Source organism: Myxocyprinus asiaticus, chromosome 9, assembly GCF_019703515.2.
Source record: "Myxocyprinus asiaticus isolate MX2 ecotype Aquarium Trade chromosome 9, UBuf_Myxa_2, whole genome shotgun sequence".
NCBI lineage: Eukaryota > Metazoa > Chordata > Actinopteri > Cypriniformes > Catostomidae > Myxocyprinus > Myxocyprinus asiaticus.
Window position 1 is genome coordinate 22,970,497 of NC_059352.1, and position 27,008 is coordinate 22,997,504.

Genomic DNA, 27,008 nt, shown 5'->3' on the forward strand with positions numbered 1-27,008 from the left:
ATTTTCTCATATAAAATAGAGATATAGAGATATAAGAGGCAATAAAGAAAAGGTAGAAAGGGTAGAGAATGGTGTCAAATAGGGGTGCATAGAGCTTTGCCAGCCTGACTGTCTTTTCAACTGTTCAGATGATTGATGACACATTTAAATTTGGGTTCATTCTCTCTGCTCCATTTTTATGTATTGACATCTTTTTTCTCTTATCCCCATTTTTATTTCTTATTCTTTTCTGAATAATAAAAAAAGAAAATATCTGGTTATTTAAATATGTAGCTGTCCATATGTTACATTTATGTGATGTGTTGACATGGACATTAAGGGGATGTTTCTTTGGATATTACTTTACACAGAAACGGTTAGTAAGTGATTTTATTACATTAAAATCATGTTAACATGCATATTATTTACTTCTTGTGGCTATACTTTTAAAAAAGTTACTATTTTTACGTATATGGATTGGCCCCATTAACTTTCATTGTAAGTGCCTCACTGTAACCCAGATTTTTTTAAAGAAAAGGAGGCATGAGTCAAAATACATTTTTGTGGGAATCAACATTTTGTCACAAATGCTGGCAACTGAGCTTAACTTTGAAACCGGGATATTCCTTTAACATCACTAAATCAAGCTGATTACATTACGCTACACAAATAAAACTAATTTTAAGGGTTAAATCAGGTAGGAGTACACTGTAAAAAAATCTTGTTGTTTCAACTTAAAAAAGTAAGTGTTCATTCTGCCTTCAAGTTGTGTCAACTTGAGAGGGAAAGTTGTTTAAACAACATAAAGTTGACTTAAATCAATATAACTTTAAATTAGCTAAATGTTTTTTTTACTTTTTTTATTTATTTTTTTAAACTTTACATTCTTAGTTCAATCAACTTCATTCTAATCCATTTCAAACTGAATATAGCAGCAGTTTGTTTACTTACATTATCATTTAATTTTATTGTTAACCATAGAAGTAGTTAGGACCACTCCATTGTCAGAGGTAAAACAAACTGACATTTGATGATTAGAGAAGAATTTCTGTTCCCTCAGTCAAATAAGCTTCTTAAGGGGACATGCATGGAGCTCAACAATTTACACACAAATTACACTTTACAATAAGGTTCCATTAGTTAACATTAGTTAACAACATTAGTTAAAATTAACTAATAATGAACAATACGTATTAAGTGTTTATTAATCTTAGTTAATGTTAATTACAACATATACTAATACATTTTTAAAATCAAAGTTATATTAGTTAACATTAGTTAATGCAAGATGAACGAACTTGAACTAACATTGAACAATTGTATTTATATTAACTAACATTAACTAAGATTAATAAATGCTGTAAAAAATATATTGTTAATTGTTAGTTCATGATACCTAATGCATTAACTAATGTTAACAAATGGAACCTTATTGTAAAGTGTTACCCAAATTACAATGATGGTCATCAAACAAATGAATAAAAAGATGATCTTTGAATTTTTGCTACATTACAGTTAAGTGAAATTGACAACAACTCAACAACCAACAGCATAATTAAAAGCAGCAAACAGTATACACTGCAGTGCATGCTGAGAATCCAAATGCCTGAGCGTGATGTGCCTAGTTCTCTTGACTTATATTTTCGATTTCAGTTATCACAAGTTCAGCCAACAACAACTTGGATAATTGAGTAATCTCAACAATAAGGCAGTTGTTCTAACTCAACATTTTAAGTTATAATAACTTAAAAGGCAATATATATATACATGCTGTAGGCTATTTTGCACTCCCCAAAAATGTCTGAAATTGTACGGGCATTTGATTAACCACGGGCTTTCTTCCAACGCTCTATGGGTGACGTAACATGATCGATTGAATTATGCGAGGTTTCATCGGCTGCTGTCCAGGGTCCTGAGGCGTTTTCTGGAGTAGCTCTACTCCAGCGCAGCTGGCTCCGGATTTGGGTCAAGCATGAGCTGAATGGTGAAATCCTTTAACTCGCTGATCAGTGTGCAAAAAAGAAAAGGATAATGCACTAACCACAAAGCAAGTGTTTCAAGAAATTTAGGACTCTCTTCGACATTCTGCATTCTCGATGTAAGCAATTTAGCAGTAAATCTGTGGGGAACGTTCCACATGTACATGGATTGGACTCAAAACGAGAGAGAGTTGGGGATATTTGAAGGGGTTCATCTAAATGCGCAGCGCATATCAGTGAGCATTTTGAGTCTGCGCGGATAAACGGTAGCGGAGTGTTACAACACAATACTAAAGAGAATAGCGAGTAACCTCCAGACTACAGATACGGCATTTGGAAACGCGCGTTTTGTGTTTTGTTTGCTTTTTTCATGCACTTTCACGTGACCCATCACGCGAGTATCGGTCAAACGGGCTTCTTAGAATCTAAATACATTTGCTGCGTTCATTTACGTTGTTAAATACATCCATTAGTTAAAACCCTGGCTTTTATATGTGAGGTAACTGTCCCCTCATTTATCGTGGAAAGAGAGAGAGAGAGAGAGAGAGAGAGAGAGAGAGAGAGAGAGAGAGAGAGAGAGAGAGAGAGAGAGAGAGAGAGAGAGAGAGAGAGAGAGAGAGAGAGAGCACTTCTCTGCTAAACTCACCAAGTTTTTCGGGGCGTCTTGAGGGAATGTTTCTGCACCAGTGCGCGCAGCAGCCGTTATAACGTCTGTGACTGACAGCGCGAGACAGTCTGCATTCTGCACCGTGTTGACACGTCCTTTCGCGAGACATCCTGCCTGCGGGGACAGTAAGATTCAAGCTTCATTGTATACTACTACACATTCTTTGAGTGACCATCTAGTGTAAGATTCTTTTTCGAAACGTTTTTCTTTTTTTCTTTTCTTTTCTTTTCTTTTTTTTTTTTTTTTTTTTCTTTTCAAACAACCGTATGTGTAACCTATAATGAATGAATGAATCAGTAGCTCTCGTAGACTCATGGACATAATGTACTGAGGGCTTATTGATCGAACCAATTATGGCATTGGTGGTCGAAATACTAGGCTATTTAATAGCAAGAGGTGTTATAGGGAGTTTGTTACTGTTTTGCGTTTACGTTCGTGGGTAGTTCAAGTAGCCAACTTGGAATAATGCGGTTTGCATAAATTATTTCTTAGAACAATTGCCGTTATGTGTGCAAACTGCAATGCATATGGTAAATACAAATGTATTGAAAAAAGAAAAAGAGGGACAAATACAAAATCAGCGTGCAACATCGTCTAATTTTAAGAAATGATCACTGGCATGGAGCTGGTGTGGCTACTGTATATGTTATTAAGGAGCTATAAAGCATGAATAACTCAACTTAAAGCGTTATGATTTTAAATGCGCTTGTTAATGTAGCCTACATATCAACATCACAGTTGCTGTTTTTTCCACTGTACTGTATTTCTATTTCATATATACAATTTTTCTTTTTTATGTTGCTTCATTAATAAACAATGACTTTAAAGACTTTAATAGGCCACAATTAATTCTGTATGAATGATAAATGTTGATACCTGATTAAAATCACCACACCACACCCAAGTGTGATTATTATGCCACAAAATGGCAGCATCGAATTATAGAGGAAAATGTATGGCATATATTCATATCTAATGCATTTCACGTATTGCACATATTGCAAACAGGCTTCTTAAAGTACAGCATTTGATTTATACATTGTGTTCAACGTGTTGAATGTTTTATTTTTTATTAAAATTCATCTGCAAGTCACCTTTCAGATATAAACACCACCTCTGAATCAACATTTCTCACCAGTGCTTTTGAAAAGAAAAATGAGAATTACCTCAGAAAGTCCTGATTACATTTAGAAATGTTTTTATAGTTCTTGAGCTACATTTGAAATGCCCTCAGGAAAACACACCTTTGATTTGATTTGATTTGATTTGATTGCAATGTGAAAGGAGATTAGTCTCTCTTCTTTCCTCTCCCTGTTTGTGTTGGAGAGTATAAAATATCCTCTGCAGTGCCTTTGTACTCTTACGTCGGAATTCATTTCCATTCTTGTTGCTTTTTAAAACAGACCTCTCAAATTATTGTGTCTGATCAATATGTGCTAATAAACTGTTTACAATTCTGATTCAGTTTAATTCTATAGGCCTATGTTAGTGCGCCATTAAATACCACATTTGTTTTCACCTGCCGCATGGAATTCAGTTCCAACCACTCTCACCTCTAATTAAAGTATATAAGAGTAAAAGATGAAAAGAAGGGAAAAAAGATGCATGTACATTTTAATTTACCAAATATATCAAAATGCATGGGTTGAGGCAATGGGAACAAATGCACCCTGCAAAATCAAGTGGACACATAAATCTTATATATGGCAATATATGTCAAACACATATGTTTATGTATGGGTTTAACTCAAAACGTCACATATGTGTACTTACATGTTACATATATTTCAATACAACAAAAATGGCCATTTTCATAGATGTAACATTCTATGTAATTTCCCAAAATAATAGTGGAATTTTAATATGTACACATATGCACAAATATTTGAACTATACTTTAATATGTATTTTAATTTATGGCCAAATATCAGATTTCTCTATGGAATACTGACTCTCTAATTCAATGTGTATGTATTGAAGGGTGTGAATTCCATATACTGTACAACCACACACACTAACAGATAAGGGCATACATATACTCGAACATGCATACACACATTTTGTTTGTTCTCTTTGCTTTGTGACAGCCCAACTCATAAATTCTACATTCACTTTTTGTTGGCCTGCTTTCTGCTGTTGACACCGTGTTTAAATGATTTTTGCTTGTATCAAACACACACACACACACACACACACACACACACACACACACACACACGCACTCACACACACACACACACACACACACACACACACGTTTGTGCAGCTATCATTATGAGGACTCTCCACAGACATAATGATTTTTATACTGTACAAACTATAGATTCTATCCCCTAACCCTACACCTAAACCTAACTCTCACAAAAAACTTTCTGCATTTTTACATTTTCAATAAAACATTGTTTTGTATGTTTTTTAAGCAATTTGAATTATGGCTACACTAGAAATGTTCTCATAAACCACATTTATAGCATAATACCCTTGTAATTACCAGTTTGTAACCTAAAAAAAAGTCCTCGTAAACCACTTAAACCTGCCCACACACACACACACACACACACACAAACACACATGTTGGTGCAGCTATCATTATGAGGACTCTCCATAGACATAATGATTTTCATACCACCCCCCCCCCCCCCCCCCAAAACACACACACCAAATTGCTGCTTTAATAATAACAAATCACTCTACCCACCTTGGGGCTCATGGCACAGTAATTGAAGTCACCCCATGCATTCCCTTGTGATTTATACCAAGAAAGAGAGAAGGAAATAAAGAGAGGAAGAGAGAAGAGGTTCTCCAACTTTCCTAATTCCTTATTTACACATGTATATTCATTCCGTGATTAAAGACAGAAATGTGTCTACATAATATACTAATTGTAACCCGCCTCGATCTTCTTCAAACAAAAATTGACAATCTAAATATAGATGTGCAGATTATAATTGTGATTTAGTTCATGATTGGTCAGCCTGGTGTGGTATTAACACTCTAATGAGATTTATGAGGAATATTCAGTGTAAAATGAGGGCAGAGATTCAACTTATGACTTATGAGACAAATTTGATCCATCCTCAAGGATGAAAATGGAATTATCCACTGCATATCCCTTTGCATGCTTTGAGCTGATCTTTCTTTTCTCTCAGTATGTTGCTTTAATTCTTATGAGAGACTTTTTCTTCTATTTTTCTATCTTGAATATGAGAGTTTTGACAAATTACTTTGCTTCAGAGAATAGCGATGTCCATTCCACTAGTGGAGCAGGGCAGATCTAAATGTAAAACAGCAACATTGGAAACTTGCAACATTTTGATATATTTAGGTTGTGGGTGCCTGTGATAGATATTAGTGTGGGGAGTAAAAACCAAGGTTGTCAGCTAGTAGGACTGACATGCCTTATTACCTCTGCAAAGTCATTTGGAGAGTGGTAAAAACCTTGGCTGGATCACTGGCAGAGGTGGGTAGAGTAGCCAAAAACTTTACTCAAGTAAAAGTACAGTTACTTAAAAATAATAATAATAATAATAATAATAATAATAATAATAATAATAAAATACTCAAGTAGAAGTAAAAGTAATAATGTTAAAAATTACTTAAGTAAGAGTAAGAAAGTATCCAATAAAAAGAATACTCAAGTAGTAAGTAACTAGTTACTTTAGCATATAACGTAATGGATGTTTGCTCTCCTATATGCCAGTACATGATACCCATTTAACATGCATTACAGAATTATTATTATTATTAATAACAATAATAAATCTATTATTAATATTATTGTTAATAATGGAAATTGTCATCATTCACCACCATGTTGTTCCAAACCCATGAATTCTTTCTTCCATACATCAAATTAAAGGAAAGTTCATCAAAAAAATTTAATTTTCTCACCCTCATACCATCCCAGATGTGTATGACTTTCTTTCTTCTGCTGAACACAAATTAAAATTTTTAGAAGAATATCTCAGCTCTGTTGGCCCATACAATGCAAGTGAATGGTGACCAGAACTTTGAAGCTCCAAAAAGCACATAGAGGCAGCATGAAAGTAATGCATATGACTCCAGTGATTTTCAGAAGCAATATGATAGATGTGGGTGAGAAACAGATAAATATCTATAAATTTATAATATATAAAGTCCTTTTTTATTATTAATTCTACTCCCTGCCCAGTAGGTAGCGATATGCACAAAGAATTGTATCACCAAAAACACAAGAAGAAGAATGTGAAAGTGGAGATTTATTAGTTAAAAACGATTTAAATATTGATCCGTTTGTCACCCACAATTATCAGATCTCTTCTGAAGACATAGATTGAATCAGTGTCATTTGAATTCTTTAATGCTGCCTTTATGTGCTTTCTGAGCTTCAAAGTTTCATTCACCATTCACTTACATTCTATGAACCAACAGAGCTGAGATATTCTTCTAAAAATCTTTGTGTTCAGCAGAAGAAAAAAAAACACACATCTGGGATGGCATTAGGGTGAGTAAATGATGCGAACATTTTCAATTTTGGGGAAATTATTCCTTTAAGGAGATGTTAGACAGAATACTAGCCTTAATCATCATTTACTTTCACTGCATGTTTTTTTTTTTTGCTCCATATTTTGAAAGGGAATGGCGACAGACTGTCAGTCCCTAACATTCTGTCTAAAATCTTTTTGGTTCCACAGAATACAGAAAGTTTCATGGGGTTGGAAGAATATGAGGGTGGGGAAATGATGATATAATATTAATTAATGGCTGAACAATCACTTTAAGGATGCTTCTCAGATTTGGACGAATCTGTCAATTAGAAGAGAAGTTTGGAAACTTTTTTCTAGTAATTATTACGGTGAAAAATGTGAACAATGTCACAAAATCATCCTGGTTACTTGCATAACCTCCGTTCCCTGATGGAGGGAACGAGACGTTGTGTCAATGTAGTGACACGAGGGGTCACTCTTGGGAGCCCGAGACACCTCTGGTCTTTGATAAATGGCCAATGAAAATTGGCCCCGGACATACAGGTATAAAAGGAGCTGGTATGCAACCACTCATTCAGGTTTTGTGCTGAGGAGCCGAGACAAGTCTCGGCCATTTCAGTGGGTAGTTCAGCGTTGTGGCAGGAGGGACACAAAGTCTTGTCCCTCCATCAGGGAATGGAGGTTATGCAAGTAATCAGGACGTTCCCTATCTGTCACTCACTCGATGTTGTGTCGATGTAGTGACACTAGGGGTCCCTATACGAAACACCACAACTGGCTGAACTGTGTTACGTGAACTGGCGGTGTGTGATGGGCAGACCACTGTGTGCCTTGTAGACAGCACACCAGGCCAACACGTAACCTCCCCCAACACTGTTATGAGTGTCGAATGGCCCTTTGGGGACAAGTCGACTACCCAAAAGATAGAGACGGGCTAGCCCAGTCGTGGCCTCTTATCCCCTTTTTTTCCCTCTCCCCCCCAAAAAAAGGAATTAACCGACTGGGGCCACCAGGTCTAGTTGGGGGGGGGGTGTCCCTCCCAAGGGGAAGACACCACGGAGACCACACCCCGCCCAGAAAGGGGGGGGGGGGTATTTAAGTAGAAATACGTCACATGGCCTTGCCAAGCTTTGTCAGAAGTATACCATGTGGAGAAGTCCCATGGTAGGTCCTATCCTACGGGGGAGGAGTTACTACAAGCATGGTGACAGGGGCAGAGTGCCTCTGCCCGAGGAAGATGCAGTTTACCAACAGGGAAACGAATTAGCGGAAGATATACGTTGCATGGGGTTACCTATGGGGAACCACCACATGCGGAGCACCTACCCCAGTACAGGGCTTAGTTAGCATGTGTACTGAGCCGGCAGCGAGTTTCTCCGCAAACTCGTCTGCCACAGTGCTCGGAGGAAATTAACCAAGGAACACAGTTTGTGAACACTACTGGGAGTCAGCGGTGCACGTCTTCAGCTCAGGGGAGGTGAAAGGCGCTATGCGCAAGCGACACACCTGGCCGGCTGTCCCGGACTTACCTGCTTGTGCGTGCCACTACATGGGACGAAACCGGTTCCACCCGGAGATTGTAGAACCTCGCAAAGGTGTTGGGTGTTGCCTAGCCCGCTGCTCTGCAAATGTCTGTTAGAGAGGCACCACTGGTCATGGCCCAGGAGGCCGCTACACCCCTGGTAGAATGGGCCCGTAGCCCTACCGGGGGCGGCACGTCCTGGGTGTGATATGCCATTGTAATGGCATCAATGAGCCAGTGGGCGATCCTCTGCTTGGAGACAGCGCTTCCTTTCCGCTGTCCACCAAAGCAGACAAAGAGCTGCTCAGAGACTCTAAAGCTCTGCGTGTGATCCAAATAGATGCGTAAAGCATGCACCGGACACAGTAACGTCAGGGCTGGGTCTGCCTCCTCCTGGGACAGCGCTTGCAGGTTCACCACCTGGTCTCTAAAAGGGGTCGTGGGAACCTTGGGCACATAGCCCGGTCGGGGTCTCACGATCACGTGACAGTAGCTGGACCTAACTCCAGGCACGTTTCGCTGACAGAGAACACTTGCAGGTCTCCTACCCTCTTGATGGAAGTGAGCGCAGTCAGGAGGGCAGTCTTCAAAGAGAGTGCCTTAAGCTCAGCTGACTGCAAGGGCTCAAAGGGGGCTCTCTGTAGACCCTGAAGAACTACAGAGAGGTCCCATGAGGGAACGAGGCATGGTCTGAAGGGATTCAACCTCCTGGCGCCTCTCAGGAACCTGATTATCAGGTCGTGCTTCCCTAAGGACTTACCGTCCACTGTGTCGTGGTGTGCCACTATAGCGGCTACATACACCTTCAAAGTGGAGGAGGACAGCCGCCCTTCCAACCTCTCCTGCAGGAAGGAAAGCACTGATTCGGCTGCGCATCTCTGGGGGTCTTCGCGTCGGGAAGAACACCACTTAGTGAACAGACGCCACTTAAAGGCATACAGGCGCCTCGTAGAGGGGGCCCTAGCCTGAGTGATCATGTCTACCACCGTGGGTGGCCAGATATGGAGATTCCAGAGGTCTGGTCATGGGTGCCAGATGGTGCCCCGTCCCTGAGAAAGAAGATCCTTCCTCTGGGGAATTTGCCAGGGGGGGCTGTCGCGAGGAGTGTGAGGTCCGAGAACCACGTCTGGGTGGGCCAGTAGGGTGCTACCAGGATGACCTGGTCCTCGTCCTCCCTGACCTTGCACAGGGTCTGTGCAAGTAGGCTCACTGGGGGAAACGCATATTTGCGAAGTCCAGGGGGCCAGCTGTGTGCCAGCGCGTTTATACCGAAAGGTGCTTTGGTCAGGGCATACCCGAGCAGGCAGTGGGAGGATTCTTGGGAGGCAAACAGGTCTACCTGTGCCTGCCCGAATTGACTCTAGATCAGCTGGACCACCTGAGGGTGGAGTCTCCACTCTCCCCTGAGGGTAACCTGCCGTGACAGCATGTCCGCTGCAGTGTTGAGGTCGTCCGGGACATGAGTGGCTCGCAGCGACTTGAGGTCCTGCTGACTCCAGAGGAGGAGACGGCGGGCGAGTTGTGACATACAACGGGAGTGCAGACCGCCTTGACGGTTGACATATGCTACCGTTGCCATGTTGTCTGTCCGAACTAACACATGCTTGCCCTGGATCAACAGCTGGAACCTCTGCAGGGCGAGCAGAATTGCCAGCAACTCGAGGCAGTTGATGTGCCAACGCAGCTGCGGGCCCATCCATAAAAAAAATATATATATATATATATATATTGTTTGAATCACTAATAATGACTAAATATGGTTGTCAGTGACAATTGAAACTATGAGATGTATTGATTTAAATTCACATGCTGCTTTCTCTACAGAGCAAATTCTTAAAATCAACATACATCTTGAGATTTTTTAAAACAAAAAACAAACAAATCCTTGATCCTGTGTATAAGCTCTGCATTGTGAGATTTAAGAATCACTTAATCATTGCTAACCAAATAGTTTAGAGTATATAAAACAGTTATATATATATATATATATATATATATATATATACAGGTGCATCTCAATAAATTAGAATGTCGTGGAAAAGTTCATTTATTTCAGTAATTCAACTCAAATTGTGAAACTCGTGTATTAAATAAATTCAGTGCACACAGACTGAAGTAGTTTAAGTCTTTGGTTCTTTTAATTGTGATGATTTTGGCTCACATTTAACAAAAACCCACCAATTCACTATCTCAAAAAATTAGAATACATCATAAGACCAGTAAAAAAAACATTTTTAGTGAATTGTTGGCCTTCTGGAAAGTATGTTCATTTACTGTATATGTACTCAATACTTGGTAGGGGCTCCTTTTGCTTTAATTACTGCTTCAATTCGGCGTGGCATGGAGGTGATCAGTTTGTGGCACTGCTGAGGTGGTATGGAGGCCCAGGTTTCTTTGACAGTGGCCTTCAGCTCATCTGCATTTTTTGATCTCTTGTTTCTCATTTTCCTCTTGACAATACCCCATAGATTCTCTATGGGGTTCAGGTCTGGTGAGTTTACTGGCCAGTCAAGCACACCAACACCATGGTCATTTAACCAACTTTTGGTGCTTTTGGCAGTGTGGGCAGGTGCCAAATCCTGCTGGAAAATGAAATCAGCATCTTTAAAAAGCTGGTCAGCAGAAGGAAGCATGAAGTGCTCCATAATTTCTTGGTAAACGGGTGCAGTGACTTTGGTTTTCAAAAAACACAATGGACCTACACCAGCAGATGACATTGCACCCCAAATCATCACAGACTGTGGAAACTTAACACTGGACTTCAAGCAACTTGGGCTATGAGCTTCTCCACCCTTCCTCCAGACTCTAGGACCTTGGTTTCCAAATGAAATACAACACTTGCTCTCATCTGAAAAGAGGACTTTGGAACACTGGGCAACAGTCCAGTTCTTCTTCTCCTTAGCCCAGGTAAGACGCCTCTGACATTGTCTGTGGTTCAGGAGTGCCTTAACAAGAGGAATACGACAACTGTAGCCAAATTCCTTGACATGTCTGTGTGTGGTGGCTCTTGATGCCTTGACCCCAGCCTCAGTCCATTCCTTATGAAGTTCACCCAAATTCTTGAATCGATTTTGCTTGACAATCATAAGGCTGCGGTTCTCTCGGTTGGTTGTGCATCTTTTTCTTCCACACTTTTTCCTTCCACTCAACTTTCTGTTAACATGCTTGGATACAGCACTCTGTGAACATCCAGCTTCTTTGGCAATGAGTGTTTGTGGCTTACCCTCCTTGTGAAGGGTGTCAATGATTGTCTTCTGGACAACTGTCAGATCAGCAGTCTTCCCCATGATTGTGTAGCCTAGTGAACCAAACTGAGAGACCATTTTGAAGGCTCAGGAAACCTTTGCAGGTGTTTTGAGTTGATTAGCTGATTGGCATGTCACCATATTCTAATTTTTTGAGATAGTGAATTGGTGGGTTTTTGTTAAATGTGAGCTAAAATCATCACAATTAAAAGAACCAAAGACTTAAACTACTTCAGTCTGTGTGCAATGAATTTATTTAATACACGAGTTTCACAATTTGAGTTGAATTACTGAAATAAATTAACTTTTCCACGACATTCTAATTTATTGAGATGCACCTGTATATATAAGCTATAAAATGTCAAGGTTACTGGTGTAACCTCCATTCCCTGATGGAGGGAACGAGACGTTGTGTCGATGTAGTGACACTAGGGGTCACTCTTGGGAGCCCGAGACACCTCTGGTCTTTGATAAAAGGCCAATGAAAATTGGCGAGTGGTATTTACATGCCACTCCCCCGAACATACGGGTATAAAAGGAGCTGGTATGCAACCACTCATTCAGGTTTTACGCTGAGGAGCTGATATAAGGTCCGGCCATTTCAGCGGGTAATTCAGCGTTGTGGCAGGAGGGACCAACGTCTCATTCCCTCCATCAGGGAACGGAGGTTACACCAGTAACCATGACATTCCCTATCTGTCACTCACTCAACGTTGGTGTCGATGTAGTGACACTAGGGGTTCCTATACAAAACACCACAAGGCTGAACTGTGTTACGTGAACTGGCAGTGTGTGGTGGGCAGACTTGCTGTGTGCCTCATAGCCAGCGCACCAGGTCGACACGTAACCTCCCCCAACACAGTTATGAGTGTCGAACGGCCCTTTTTGGGGACAAGTCGACTACCCAGAGATAGAGACAGGCTTAACGCAGTCGTGGCCTCTTTCCCCTTCTCTTTTTCCACTCCCTAAAAAAGAAGGGGGATTATCTGACTGGGCCACCAGGTCTAGTCGGGGGGTGTCCCTCCCAAGGGGAAGACACTGCGGAGACCACACCTCACCCCAAGAGAGGGGGATATTTAAGTGGAAGAATACATCACATGGTCTTTCCAACCATGTGGAGAGCCTTCAAGGTAGATCCTGCCCAATGGGGGAGGAGTTACTACAACATGGAGATTGAGGGGCTCTGCCCAAGGAAGACGCAGTTTGCCAGTAGGGAAACGAACTAGCGGAAGATATAGATCGCATGGGGTTAGCCTTACAGGGAACCGCCACATGCGGAGCACCTACCCCAGAACCGGGCTCTTAGTTAGCGCGTGTACTGGGCCGGCAGCGAGTCTCTCCGAAAACTCGACTGCCACAGGGCTCGGAGGAAGTCAACCAGGGAACAACTTTTGTGAACACTACTGGGAATTAACAGCGCACGTCTTCAGCTCAAAAGGAGGTGGAAGGCGCTATGTGCAAGCGATACACCCGGCCGGCTATCCCAGGCTTATCCGCTTGTGTTGCGTGCCACTACCTGGGATGAAACCGATTCCACCCGGAGGTTGTAGAACCTTGCAAAGGTGTTGGGTGTTGCCCAGCCCGCTGCTCTGCAAATGTCTGTTAGAGAGGCACCTCTGGCCAGGGCCCAAGAAGCCGCTACACCACGGGTAGAATGGGCTCGTAGCCCTACCGGGAGCGGCATGTTTTGGGCGAGACATGCCATAGTTATGGCGTCAATGAGCCAGTGGGCGATCCTCTGCTTGGAGACAGCGCTTCCTTTCCGCTGTGCACCAAAGCAGACAAAGAGCTGCTCAGAGATTCTAAAGCTCTGCGTGCGATCCAAATAGATGCGTAAAGCGCGCACCGGACACAGCAACGACAGGGCTGGGTCTGCCTCCTCCTGGGGCAGCGCTTGCAGGTTCACCACCTGGTCCCTAAAAGGAGTGGTGGGAACCTTGGGCACATAGCCCGGTCGGGGGTCTCAGGATCACGTGAGAATAGCCCGGACCGAACTCCAGGCACGTTTCGCTGACAGAGAATGCTTGCAGGTCACCTTCCCTCTTGATGGAAGTGAGCGCAATCAGGAGGGCAGTCTTCAAGGAGAGTGCCTTAAGCCCGGCTGACTGCAATCTCAAAGGGGGCTCTCTGTAGACCCTGAAAAACTACAGAGGTCTGATGAGGGAACAAGGCACGACCTGGAGGGATTCAGCCTCCTGGCACCTCTTAGGAACCTGATGATCAGATCATGCTTCCCTAAGGACTTACCGTCGACTGCGTCATGGTGTGCTGCTATGGCAGCAATGTACACCTTCAAGGTGGAAGGGGACAGGCTCCCTTCCAACCTCTCTTGCAGGAAGGAAAGCACGGATCTGACTGTGCACCTCTGGGGGTCTTCCTGACGGGAAGAACACCACTTAGCGAACAGACGCCACTTAAAGGCATACAGGCGCCTCGTAGAGGGAGCCCTAGCCTGAGTGAACGTGTCTACCACCGCAGGTGGGAGACAGCTTAGGTCTTCCGCGTCCCGTCCAGGGGCCAGACATGGAGATTCCAGAGGTCTGGGCGCGGGTGCCGGATGGTGCCCCTTCCCTGAGAAAGAAGGTCCTTCCTCAGGGGAATTTGCCCGGGGGGAGCTGTCACGAGGAGCGTGAGGTCCGAGCACGTCTGGGCGGGCCAGTAGGGTGCTTACCAGAACAACCTTCTCCTTGTCCTCCCTGACCTTGCACAGGGTCTGTGCGAGCAGGCTCACTGGGGGAAAACGCATATTTGCGAATGCCAGGGGACCAGCTGTGTGCCAGCGCGTCTATGCCGAGGAAGGCCTCGGTGAGGGCGTACCAGAGCGGGCAGTGGGAGGATTCTTGGGAGGCGAACAGGTGCACCTGTGCCTGACCGAATCGACTCCAAATCAGCTGGACCACCTGAAGGTGGAGTCTCCACTCTCCCTTCAGGGTAACCTGTTGTTACGGCGCATCCGCCGAAGTGTTGAGGTTGCCCGGGATGTGAGTGGCTTGCAGCGACTTGGTGCTGCTAACTCCGTTGGAGGAGACGGCGGGCGAGTTGTGACATACAGCGGGAGTGCAGACCGCCTTGGTGGTTGACATATGCTACCGCTGCCGTGCTGTCTGTCCGAACTAGCACATGCTTGCCCTGGATCAACGGCCGGAACCTCCGCAGGGCGAGCAGAATTGCCAGTAACTCGAGGCAGTTGATGTGCCAACGCAGCCGCGGACCCGTCTAGAGGCCGGCGGCTGCGTGCCCATTGCCAACAGTGCCCCAGCCCGTTTTGGAGGCGTCTGTCGTGACCACGACGCGCCTGGAGACCAGTTCTAGGGGAACACCTGCTCGTAGAACCGAGAGGTCAGTCCAAGGGCTGAAAAGACGGTGACAGACCGACGTAATGGCCACGCGGTGTGTCCCATGGCGCCATGCCTGTCTCGGGACTCGAGTCTGGAGCCAGTGCTGAAGCGGCCTCATATGCATCAACCTGAGCAGGGTGGCCACCGCCGAGGATGCCATATGCCCCAGGAGCCTCTGAAAAAGTTTCAGTGGAACCGCTGTTTTCTGTTTGAACACCTTCAAACAGGCCAGCACCGACTGGGCGCGTTCGTTCGTAAGGTGCGCCGTCAAGGAGACTGAGTCCAACTCCAAACCAAGAAAAGAGATGCTCTGAACCGGGAGGAGCTTGCTCTTTTCCCAGCTGACCCGAACCCCTAGTCGGCTGAGGTGTGAGAGCACCAGGTCCCTGTGTGCGCATAACACGTCTCGAGAGTGAGCTAAGATTAGCCAGTCGTCGAGATAGTTGAGAATGCGAATGCCCACCTCCCTTAATGGGGCAAGGGCAGCCTCTGCGATCTTCGTAAAGACACGAGGAGACAGGGACAGGCCGAAAGGGAGGACTTTGTACCGATACGCCTGACCCTCGAACGCGAACCGCAGGAAGGGTCTGTGTCGAGGAAGGATCGAGACGTGAAAGTACGCATCCTTCGGGTCTACTGCCGCGAACCAATCTTGATGCCGGACGCTCGCTAGAATGCGTCTTTGCGTCAGCATCTTGAACGGGAGTCTGTGTAAGGCCCGGTTCAGTACTCGCAGGTCCAAGATTGGCCGCAACCCACCGCCTCTTTTCGGTACAATGAAGTAGGGGCTGTAAAACCCCTTCTTCATCTCGGCTGGAGGGACAGGTTCTATCGCGTCCTTCCGTAGGAGGGTAGCGATCTCCATGCAAGGTAGCAGCGTTTCCGACTTTCACCAAGGTGAAGTGGACACCGCTGGACCTGGGCGGATGCCCGGCGAAGTGAATTGCGCAGCCGAGTCAGACGGTCCAGACCAGCCCTCGTGACGGACTGGAAAGTGCAAGCCATGCGTCCAAGTTCCGCGCAAGGGGGACCAAAGGGACAACATCATCGGATGTACTGGTGGGTGGGGCCTTGCAGCGGGGTGGAGCTCGAGGTGCCACACCACATCGTGGCCGTGCTGAGTCCGAGGACATCGAAGCACTTACCTGGCTCCTTGTGACCACCCCCGGAACAGCCTGGGACGGGGGAGGAAGAGGCCTGTCCTCATGACCCGTGGAGACTGTCACATCGGGGGCGGATTTGTGCCACAGCTGGGCGCTCAGGGCGGGAGACCGCCGCTGGAGCGCCAACCTGCCAAATGGAGTGGTGGACGGTGGTCGTGATGCCAGCCGTACACACCGGATATGTGACCCAGGGAACAAGGAAACCACTCTTGCTTAGCTCTTGAGTACTGCAGCCACTTGGGCATGCAGCGCAATTAAATGCAAAAGGTAACAAAAAGATGAAGAACTGCTTACCAGCTCCAGAGCAGCGGGTTTCGTTGTGACATCTCAGTCTCAGGGGCGCTTCGAAGACCTCCGTGGGTTCTTCGGTGCCGGCTGTGAGACGGGTGGCGTCGGCTTCCTGCGGTGGGCTCCACGCCGGGGCCGGGCCGGAGGGGCGGGCTGCGGCGGAGCCGGTGCAGTCACCGCAGGGGGACGCCCTTGGCGATGAGTAGATGGGGTGCGGGATCTTGAGCCACGCCGGGGCAGGATAAGCCGGCTTGCATCCATCTACTGCTCTACCATCGAGAACTGCTGGGCAAAGTCCTCGACGGTGTCGCCGAATAGGCCCGCCTGGGAAATGGGGGCAGCAAGGAATCGTGTCCTGTCGGCCTTACCCAGCTCGACCAGGTTGAGCCAAAGGTGGTGCTCCTGGACCACTAGTGTGGCCATCGTCCGCCCTAGAGACCGCGCCGTGACCTCCGTCGCTCGGAGAGCGAGGTCGGTCGCCGAGCGCAGTTCCTGCATCAATCCCAGGGCGGAACTACCCTCGTGCAGTTCCTTTAGCGCCTTGGCGGACTTGCAGGAGAGCCATGGCGTGCAGGGCGGAGGCGGCTTGTCCAGCAACACCGTAGGCTTTGACCGTCAGAGACGACGTAAACCTACAGGCCTTGGACGGGGGCTTTGGGCACCCGCGCCAGGTGGTGGCGCTCTGCGGGCATAGGTGCACCGCGAGCGCCTTTATCCACCGGGGGATTGCCGAATAACCCTTGGCCGCCCCACCATCGAGGGTAGTGAGAGCGGGGAAGCTGAAAAGATCGGGACCGGGCAGTAAAAGGTGCCTTCCGCGACCTTGTCAGCTCTTCATGCACTTCCGGGAAGAAAGGAACGGGGTGGGGCGTGGCTTTGAGCGGCGCCGCGAGCCCAGGAACCAATCACAGAGCCGCGAGGGTTCAGGGAAGAGCGGTGAAATCCACTCTAACCGACGCTCGCGGCTGTCCGGGAAAGCATGTCGTCATCTCTGCGTCAGCCTGTGACTGGGCGATCGACCCCGAAGGGGGGAGCCCAGCTGAGGCTTCCGACTGGACGAGCCCGCTCTCCGATGCTGCGCTCGAGAGCTCATCACTTTCGCTCCGAATAAGAGGTCGAACTCGCCGTGAGATAAGCCGGCGGACTCACCCGGAAGCCCGATCGGGGCAGACGAGCGTGCTGGGGAATGGGAGGTCCGCGGGGGGATACCCGGCGGAGGCGGTCCCATTGGGGTCCCCAAATCGCCCCCAGTGCTAGCCGCGCTGGCCTCAAACCCGTGGGTAAAAGGGCCGAGGCGGGAGCCTCTGGGGTGGCTCGCTTTCTTACGAAGGAGAGCCGCGACCGCAACATTGCCATGGACATATTCTCGCAATGAGAACGTGACCATCCACGAACGCTGTCTCCGCGTGAGCAGTGCCCAGACACGAAAGACAGTGATCGTGACCATTAGAAGGCGAGAGATAACGAGCACAACCAGGAATAACACACAATCGGAAAAGCATCTTTAAAAAGACGCGTCTTTAAAAAGACGTTCCGTGTGTGCGCTCTTTTAGAGAAATATATACTCTTTTAGAGGGGAAAAATGCTCTTTCAGAAAATATACTCTCTAGTTTTTCTGCCGAAGCGCCCAGGGGCGTTCTCTGCAGTGCACCAGTGCAGAGGAGGGAGAAGCCGCTGAAATGCGCCGTCAGATCCAGCAGGTTAATGAACAGTAGTATTCAGCTCAGCAAGCATGACCGTTCGGCTCCGAAGAGAAAATCTGAATGAGTGGTTGCATACCAGCTCCTTTTATACCCGTATGTTCGGGGGAGTGGCATGCAAATACCACTCGCCAATTTTCATTGGCCTTTTATCAAAGACCAGAGGTGTCTCGGGCTCCCAAGAGTGACCCCTAGTGTCACTACATAGACACCAACGTCGAGTGAGTGACAGATAGGGAACTGTTTTATATACTCTAAACTATTTGGATTATGGATTACATTTTTTAAATTATTTTATTGTGTAGTTAAAATATTTGTCTTGTATGAATTTTGTATATGATCTAACATTCAAACAGGAGAGATAAAATGAACAAAGAGAACTCTTTTCCACAATTTTAGGTACAATCATCTTACACTATTTGATCTTTGTTTAATAGCTTATCAAAACAGCCTAATTTAATGCAATTCTTTAAATCTGTTTCTCTATTTGTTTAGAAGACCATTCAATAAATATTGTGAGTGAGGCTCCATCATTGCATAGTGCTTTCTCTAAACCATTAGCCACTAAACCTTTGTTTAAAACTTACATTCACGCATTAAAGGTATAGCCTACATTATAAGAAAATAATTATTAAATTTGTTTACGTAGTTGCATAGAGAACCACTGATAAACAAAAGAATGCAGTGAGATGTGTTTACTCTAATAAAGAGCACATATCAAATGTTTACCAAATCATACCAACAGGGGCATAATAATTTCAAGATTAGTAATACATACTGTATCCCCTAACCTTGTCTTAGACCCTACTGTCATGATTTATGCAATGATATCTGAAAATAAATCTCATTTGGGCCCAGGATGAAGTGAAATTGCTTTGGTTGCCACTGACCTGAGGGTCAGGGAAATATTTGAGACACGGTACTTAATCCGTCACATGAGCAATGTAGTGCCACCTGTCCCTCAAGTATGTCCTTCAACTAGCCTAGCTGTTTACCCTCCAAATAGCAAAACAGACCACATACTACTTAATACAGTTTGCTTTGGTAAATGCGATTCAGCCATCTTTTGTGTCATAATGCATGTACTCGAACAGCCTCTCTGTTGCCTCAAATAGGCTGACCCACCTACGGTCTGTATAATTAATTATACTTAATTGTGAAGGCATGCCCTTCAATGGAGAGGATTTGCTGTGGTGTATGTGCTCTGGGGAGTGTGCAAAGGGAAAGTGTTTAGGCATGCAGCCTCCATGTGGCCTCTGAAATCTTGAGTATACACTCTGGAATGTTGACACGTACACACATGCGCAAAAACTGCCGTACTATCACTCTGTGAGTCCCATAGCCACATTTCAAAGGTGGTGGAAATGTTTGCACACTCACACACACACACACACACACACACACACACATATACACACACAAACACACACACACACACACACACACACACACATACCATGTTTTTATATCATTGTGGGGACTCTCCACAGACGTCCATGCATTTTATGGATTTTATACAGATCTAATGATAATTTCTATCCCCTAACCATAACCCTACCTCTAAACCTAACCCTCACAGAAACCTTTACATTTTTACATTTTCAAAAAAAAGTATGTTAGTGTGTTTAGTACATTTAATAAGCCATTTCCCTCATGGGGACCGCAGGCTGGTCCCCACAGGGTAGGTTTTCTTGGGTTTTACTATCCTTGTGGGGACATCTGGTCCCCACAATGTAGTATAAACATGGTTACACATACACACATACACACACACACAAATGCACGCTGCAGACATGACATCCAGTGTTATTGTAAAAATAATTTTTCTCCTTAGAATGTTTTGACAGTCGGTTGGCTTTTGTTAGCACTTCACTCAATGAATGGGGTAAGAAAACCCAGCTTTGCCCTTATAGGGTATGCTTTGGCATTGGCTTGCATGTTTTCCCTTTTTAATTTGTGCTGCTCAATGGTTAAGAGAGTGCAAATTTGTTTAGTGTGATATGTTGTTGTATTACTGCATGAAAACTAAATGTCACTGTGTTGGCTGTAGTAAGTTTGTGTGCAAGTGCGTGCCTGTTTGTATCTGTGAACAACAGATACTCCTTGCCTAGCATGTCTCTGTGAGCTCTTGAGGCATAGCTGGGGGAGTTCTCAGTCAGTCAGCTTCACTATACACACTAATTACAGCAAGAGCAGTTTCCACAGCAGCTGTTCAATTCTGTTCCTCCCTCCAGCCCTCCATCCAACTATCTATCCTTTCATCCATCCATCACACTTATACTCTCTTTATCTCTTTCATTTTCCCATCTGAGAGTACCAAAGTCGCCCTTAGACCTCCTTCCTCCCCCCTGCCTTTATGAGATTGGTGCTTGTGCTGAACAGAATTGAATCAGCAATTATACCCCAAGCGAGCTCTGTGCAGTTGCCCGAGTTGCATCATTAGGCTGTGGTCAATGATACACAGCTTTCGGATAAACAACTTAACCACAATCATATCTCCTCTGCTCCACACATGTATGTGACTGGTGTACGGTGTGCATGGCCATCACATATATATATATATATGGTGAATCTACACACAGTACAAATAAGATAACATATATCAATGTTTCTCATCTGGTGGGTCATGACCCAAAAATGGCTTGCACATTGGATCGGGTCGTGGACAGCAGGGAAAAAGCAACGATAATGATAAAAACACATAATAAAATTAAACTAACTGTACTGTAGAATTGGGCATAGTTCAGTAAAAAAGGCTTAATAAAAGGGAGAAGAAAATTCTTCCCATATCTTTTGTTGGTGATGTCAAAGGCTGTGCATCCAAATAAACTCTATGATATATTGATGCAAAGTCATTTGGTAGAAGCATGCGAAATTAGGTGGATTCCAAGATGGTCAGGTTGTGTTTTAAGCCCTCATATTTGATAACCATGAACAAAACTAAAATATGACCCAGACGACATTAAATATGGGTTCACTTGCACCCAATTTGTTTCGTACAATGAATTATTGGGCCCTATTTTAAGAGGGCTAGCACTAAGTGCAGCACTATGCCAAAAGTCATGCACAAAAACTGTTCATGCAAGCATGCGCTAAGCAGTGGCAGGCCGTGCATTTAAAGTCTAGGCCTTCAGTGTGATTCATGCCATTAAGAAAACACAGTTTCACAATGAATATGACACACAATGCCTTTGGGCATCATACATTATATTGCAGCTAACTAATAATACCAATTGACATTTTAAAAACACGTCCACGCATGAAAGCCAGAACTTGAAACGACACTTAATGCTCAAGCAAGCCTAATTTTAACTGCAGCATGACTGTTTGTGAAATGAACGTCTCCCAAACAGACATTCAAAAATCATAATTTTTCATATGAATCTACCAAGGAGGTCTATAATACCTGGAAAAATCTATCTAATAATATTTGCGATTTAAATGTTGCTTGCAATAAATTTCATTTCGTCAGGGTACACAGTTGTGCTGCATTCCATTCAAGTTGGATGAGGGATATTCCTACTTAATATCTCAGACCATAAATGCATTCCATTTCCCGATATTCGGAACTGCAACGCTCCCGTTAGCTTAGCAGGGGTTTGACTCTCATTAGAGATGTCTCCTAGCAACCCAACTGATAAAGAATGCTGCAGCGCTAGCAATTGTGCTTCAGGTGTACAATTATCAAAAGAGATTATAATGTTTTATACACCTGTTTCTGCAGGCGTTTGTTAAACAAGCTTTATTTTCATGTAATGTGGAAACTAACTCATTTATCAATATTACTTAATAAAGCGAATGTTTATCACTTACTTTGTATATCTCCCTGAATGTCGACATGTTTGTGTGACATCATGCACCAGCATCTCGGTGAAATCGGAGTTGAGATTTTCTGCACGAGCCTACAAGTTGTAATTCTCACTTCAAGATGAATTCCATTACACATTTCCTAGTGGGAAGTTGTAAAATCAAAAATTTTCAAAACTTGATCCGACACTGAATTCTCAAGTAGCCTAATTTACACTTAGAAAACTCCTGATGTTGCAGTAACAATGCAAAAAGCACTTACCAATTTGCTTGAAGTGAAAATCAGCCCTCCTTTCCTGATTAATAAATTAAGCAATCACAGGGTCATGCAGAATATTTCCATGGTTTTTAAATCCATAAGGATCTCTTTCTCAATGGCGATAGCGGCAGTAATGACAGTTGACTCGTCAGCAAGGTCTTGCGCTCTTTGCTTTCAAATTACGTACATCACTTAAAGTGTGATTGCATCACTCAAGGCCAGCTAGAAGGCCTCGACCGGGACATATCCTAAAGACCACACCCACCAAGAACAAATAAATCAATCTGATTGGCTGATGAATCTGACAGTCTGACTTTAGATGCGCATTGATTTGCATTGTTGAGGGATTCTGAAGAAATTCTGAAGGCCTGAGGGGGTGGAGCTCAGACTCATGCACTGCTTCTAGCATGTGATTTGTGAAACAGAAGAAATTCTGACTGGATAAACTTTTTTTTTTTTGGCATGTTAGGCCAGCAGAGAAGGCTTTGCTCCTGTTACATGCATGGAAAAAGTCTGGATTTGGATTTATGCTCCATTAAATTTTAGAGAATATAAAGCCCCGTACACACATGCAGCGACTTTATCACTTGATGTCGCTAGCCTCTGTACTCTGAAGTCACCTGTGGGCATTCCTACTCCTACTGGCCATATCTTTACAAATTTGGTGTGTTCGACTTGAACTGCATCTCGATTTGCCGATCAGCAAGATTTGCCAGTTGAAGTCAGGGGACGAGGTGTCATTGTCTGCTGAACCTACACAAGTCACAGCAGATCACGCGATGTTTGCTTTCTTTATTGCAGACAAAATGGAATTCAGATAGACAGATGTTTGAATTTTACATAAAATAATCAGAAACATTGCTCATTTGAAAAGTTTATGTGCTGCTTAATACAGTGCCTGTTGTTTGTATTAGAAGAAAGTCCAATAAAAGCCTATATTATTGTAATATCAATAAAGGAGTCAGTATTTTTAATCATTTTGAATTTTTTTTTTAATGAAATGACATGATATGACTATGATAAATATAATATAGCATGATATAAACATGGTGTACTGTTATAAAAACACGGAGTTGTAAGAGTTTTCGCCGAACTGGAGGTGCCAGAATAAACACCATGGTAATGGCATACTACCATGCTACTCTTATTAATGACATAGCAGAAGTAGTAAAAGTAGTATATGAAGTATGCAATTGTGAACACAGCCCATGAAACACATGTAACCGTTGTCACGTTATGAGTGTGGCCAATTGTGAATAAGCAACTGCAGAGGTTGCACCAGCTGGCTGTTCTCGAATCACTCTCTCGGTACTTTGATGGCACACAGTACATCACAGTGACACGGCGGTGGCGCCGTTTCAAGTCAGACAAAATTTCTAACCGACATGCACTGCTTCAAGTCCAGTGCCGATTGGTCTGAGCAGCATTGCATGAAGTCAAACACACTTATTGTGATCACAGATAAGATATATTGCCGGTAAAACCAAGATATAATTCTAATTTGACAAGGAATTTGTTTTCTTGTCACTAAAAATGCACAATCTTCAGGGGAGAGTGTTTTAATATGAACTTTTTAATATGCATCAGTGCTCATATAATTAATAAGATGAATGAACTACCAATGTACGAATCAAACTCACTCAGACTCCCGACAGTTTCTTTTCCATGCATCATTTTTTATTATATCCATGTATGTGGTTACAGACTAATCATATAGAACAGAAATAGCTCACAGAAACTTATCTGTCTTGCATGCACTCGACTCCATTATCTCAAAGGAGACAGATGATGTGAGCTCCACTGACACAGTCTTTGCTCATATTGGTTGTTTCTCCCTAAAGTCGCTCTTCATTTGCATAAAGGTAATCTTTTCTCAACTTTGTCGTGTCGCTTGCGACGCCCACATCTAGTTGCCAGAGGTCGCTGTCGCTCGTTTCACCAGGGTGGTCAGCTCTCATTGACAATGAATGAGATGAGGTCACTTTGTCGCTGCATGTGTGTACAGGGCTTAAGTATTATTAATCATTTTCGTCTGCTCACACACAAATCATGGCTAGTATTAACTGTGATTGTACACACTTTATTTTTACCGGTCTATTTTGATTTTGGAAAATTTTATTAATTGATTGAAACACGAAAAAATTTACCCCAAAATATTTCTAAATTCAAATTACACTTACAGTCTAAACAAAAATATAATCAAAATTACGAAGTGGTAAAAAAAAATCATATCAAATTCAAACAATTGACTCTCTCCAACTTCTTCCACCGGCCCCTTTTGCAGTGACTTAAAAATAACTGTATGCCAACAGGTGGAAAAATACCAATACAAATTAGATCTTAAATACAATTGTAAATATAAACATAATAAATATAATAATTGAAAAATAAACCATGACCTAAAGATATTTTAACACAACTCTCATAAATATTTGTTTCATAAAATGGCTACAACAGTGATCATCATGGACATAGTTTGATGTTCCACTTTATTTTCAGAGTTTGGACATGGACTTTATTAACAGCTGCTGGTGGAATCTCAAAACTGCAAATGCAGGAGTTTGTGCTGAAAACAGACTTGCTTTTGAAATGTCTTAGCCCAATGACCTATTTTTCAGGAAAAGTAGCAAATTGCACTTTGCGCCACTTCATTAACATACAGTACACACAAAGCTTGGAATAATGTACAGATTTTGCTGTTTCTGAAGGAAATTGGTACTTTAATTCACCAAAGTGGCATTCAATTTATCACAAAGTATAGTCAGGACATTACTGAGGTAAAAAACAGCAGCATTACTATTTGAAAAAAGTCATTTTTTTAATAAAATCTAGACAGGCCCCATTTCCAGAAGCCATCACTCCGATATCTTATCCTTGAGTAATCATGTTAAATTGCTAATTTGGTACTAGAAAATCACTAGCCATTATATCAAACACTGCTGAAAGCTATTTGGTTCATTAAATGAAGCTTAACATTGTCTTTGTGTTTGTTTTTGAGTTGCCACAGTATGCAATAGACTGGCATGTCTTAAGGTCAATATTAGGTTAAAAATGGCAAAAAAGAAACAGCTTTCTCTAGAAACTCGTTAGTCAGTCATTGTTTTGAGGAATGAAGGCTATACAATACTTGAAATTTCCAAAAAACTGAAGATTTCATACAAAGGTGTACACTACAGTCTTTAGTGGCTCTAACAAGGACAGAAAGAGATGTGGAAGGCCAGATGTACAACTAAACAAGAGGATAAGTACATCAGAGTCTCTACTTTGAGAAATAGACGCCTCACATGTCCTCAGCTGACAGCTTCATTGAATTCTACCCGCTCAACACCAGTTTCATGTACAACAGTACAGAGAAGACTCAGGGGTGCAGGCCTTATGGGAAGAATTGAAGAGAAAAAGCCACTTTTGAAACAGAAAAACAAAAAGAAAAGGTTAGAGTGGGCAAAGAAACACAGACATTGGACAACAGATAATTGGAAAAGAGTGTTATGGATCTTAACCCCATTGAGCTTTTGTGGGATCAGCTAGACTGTAAGGTGCATGAGAAGTGCCCGACAAGACAGCCACATCTAAGGCAAGTGCTACAGGAAGCGTGGGGTGAAATTTCACCTGAGTATCTGGACAAACTGACAGCTAGAATGCCAAGGATCTGCAAAGCTGTCATTGCTGCACGTGGAGGATTTTCTTGCCATAAAAGTTAAATCTGTACATTATTCCAAACTTTTGACCGCCAGTGTATATAAATTGTAAAGGCAACATGCTGCTTCGAGTCTTCTTTGATTGCATGCTTGATATCATTCTTTACCTGCACAGATAAGTCTGAATTCACACTCACTAGTGAGGCAAACATCAGAGTTACATCATGAGTGAATAAACACCTCTATGACTGTAAAGAGATGGCTGTAGTGTTGCAAATAGCTCTTGTGGTTTTGATTTTTGGCAATCCTACCATTCGTTTGGGAGGGTTTGTTTGTCATGTTTTATGCTGCAGGTATGCAGACTTTGAAATGAGCCAGCATTACAAATCACACTTACACACTATACATTATCAGGACCCACATAGACTTTAGTTAAGCAATAAGGTACTAAAATACTTTTTCAAATCAACAATTTAATGACTCACTCAAAACAAAGATGCTCATTTGTCACCACCAACTGTCGTGAATATAACGTAAATGGAGTAATATCTCCACAAATGGCCACTAAACTAATCAGTGAGTATAATGAATGATGAATACAAATCCCCACCACTGTTTAGAAAGCCACAAACAAGGAGAAATGAAGTAATACAAATAGTGAAGTGTCCCAACGCTGTTTGACTGTAAATCAGCACTCTTGGAATGTAGCTTGTCCAATCAGATCCAAAGGCCGGAACTAACTGGTGTAAAAATGGTCACGATATAGCATGGTCTCGAGTGTCTTGCATTTTAGGTATTTTCACTAATGCAAAAATAATCACTCAGCCGAAAAGTTCTTAATACTTACAATAAAACAATTGCTAAAAGGATATTGATGAAGAGCTTTCCATTTGAAACGTTACCTCTCTGCTTGTATTTTCACTAAAACATTATTTTATTAAGTACCATCCTTAATGA

General features: G+C 43.4%; 1 protein-coding gene across 4 annotated transcripts in view; it reads left to right on the top strand.

The window, feature by feature from the left end:
- Positions 1-2,585: 2,585 nt before the first annotated feature.
- The window catches only part of LOC127445874 (pituitary adenylate cyclase-activating polypeptide type I receptor-like), a 44,393-nt gene continuing 19,970 nt past the window's right edge, over positions 2,586-27,008 (top strand). For 3 of the 4 annotated variants that reach the window (XR_007898060.1, XM_051706318.1, XM_051706321.1), the window contains exon 1: positions 2,586-2,750. The gene's annotated coding sequence lies outside the window, so the exon portion shown is untranslated. Of the gene's footprint in view, positions 2,806-27,008 lie in introns of all 4 variants that reach the window. The other variant, XM_051706320.1, reaches the window with a different exon arrangement.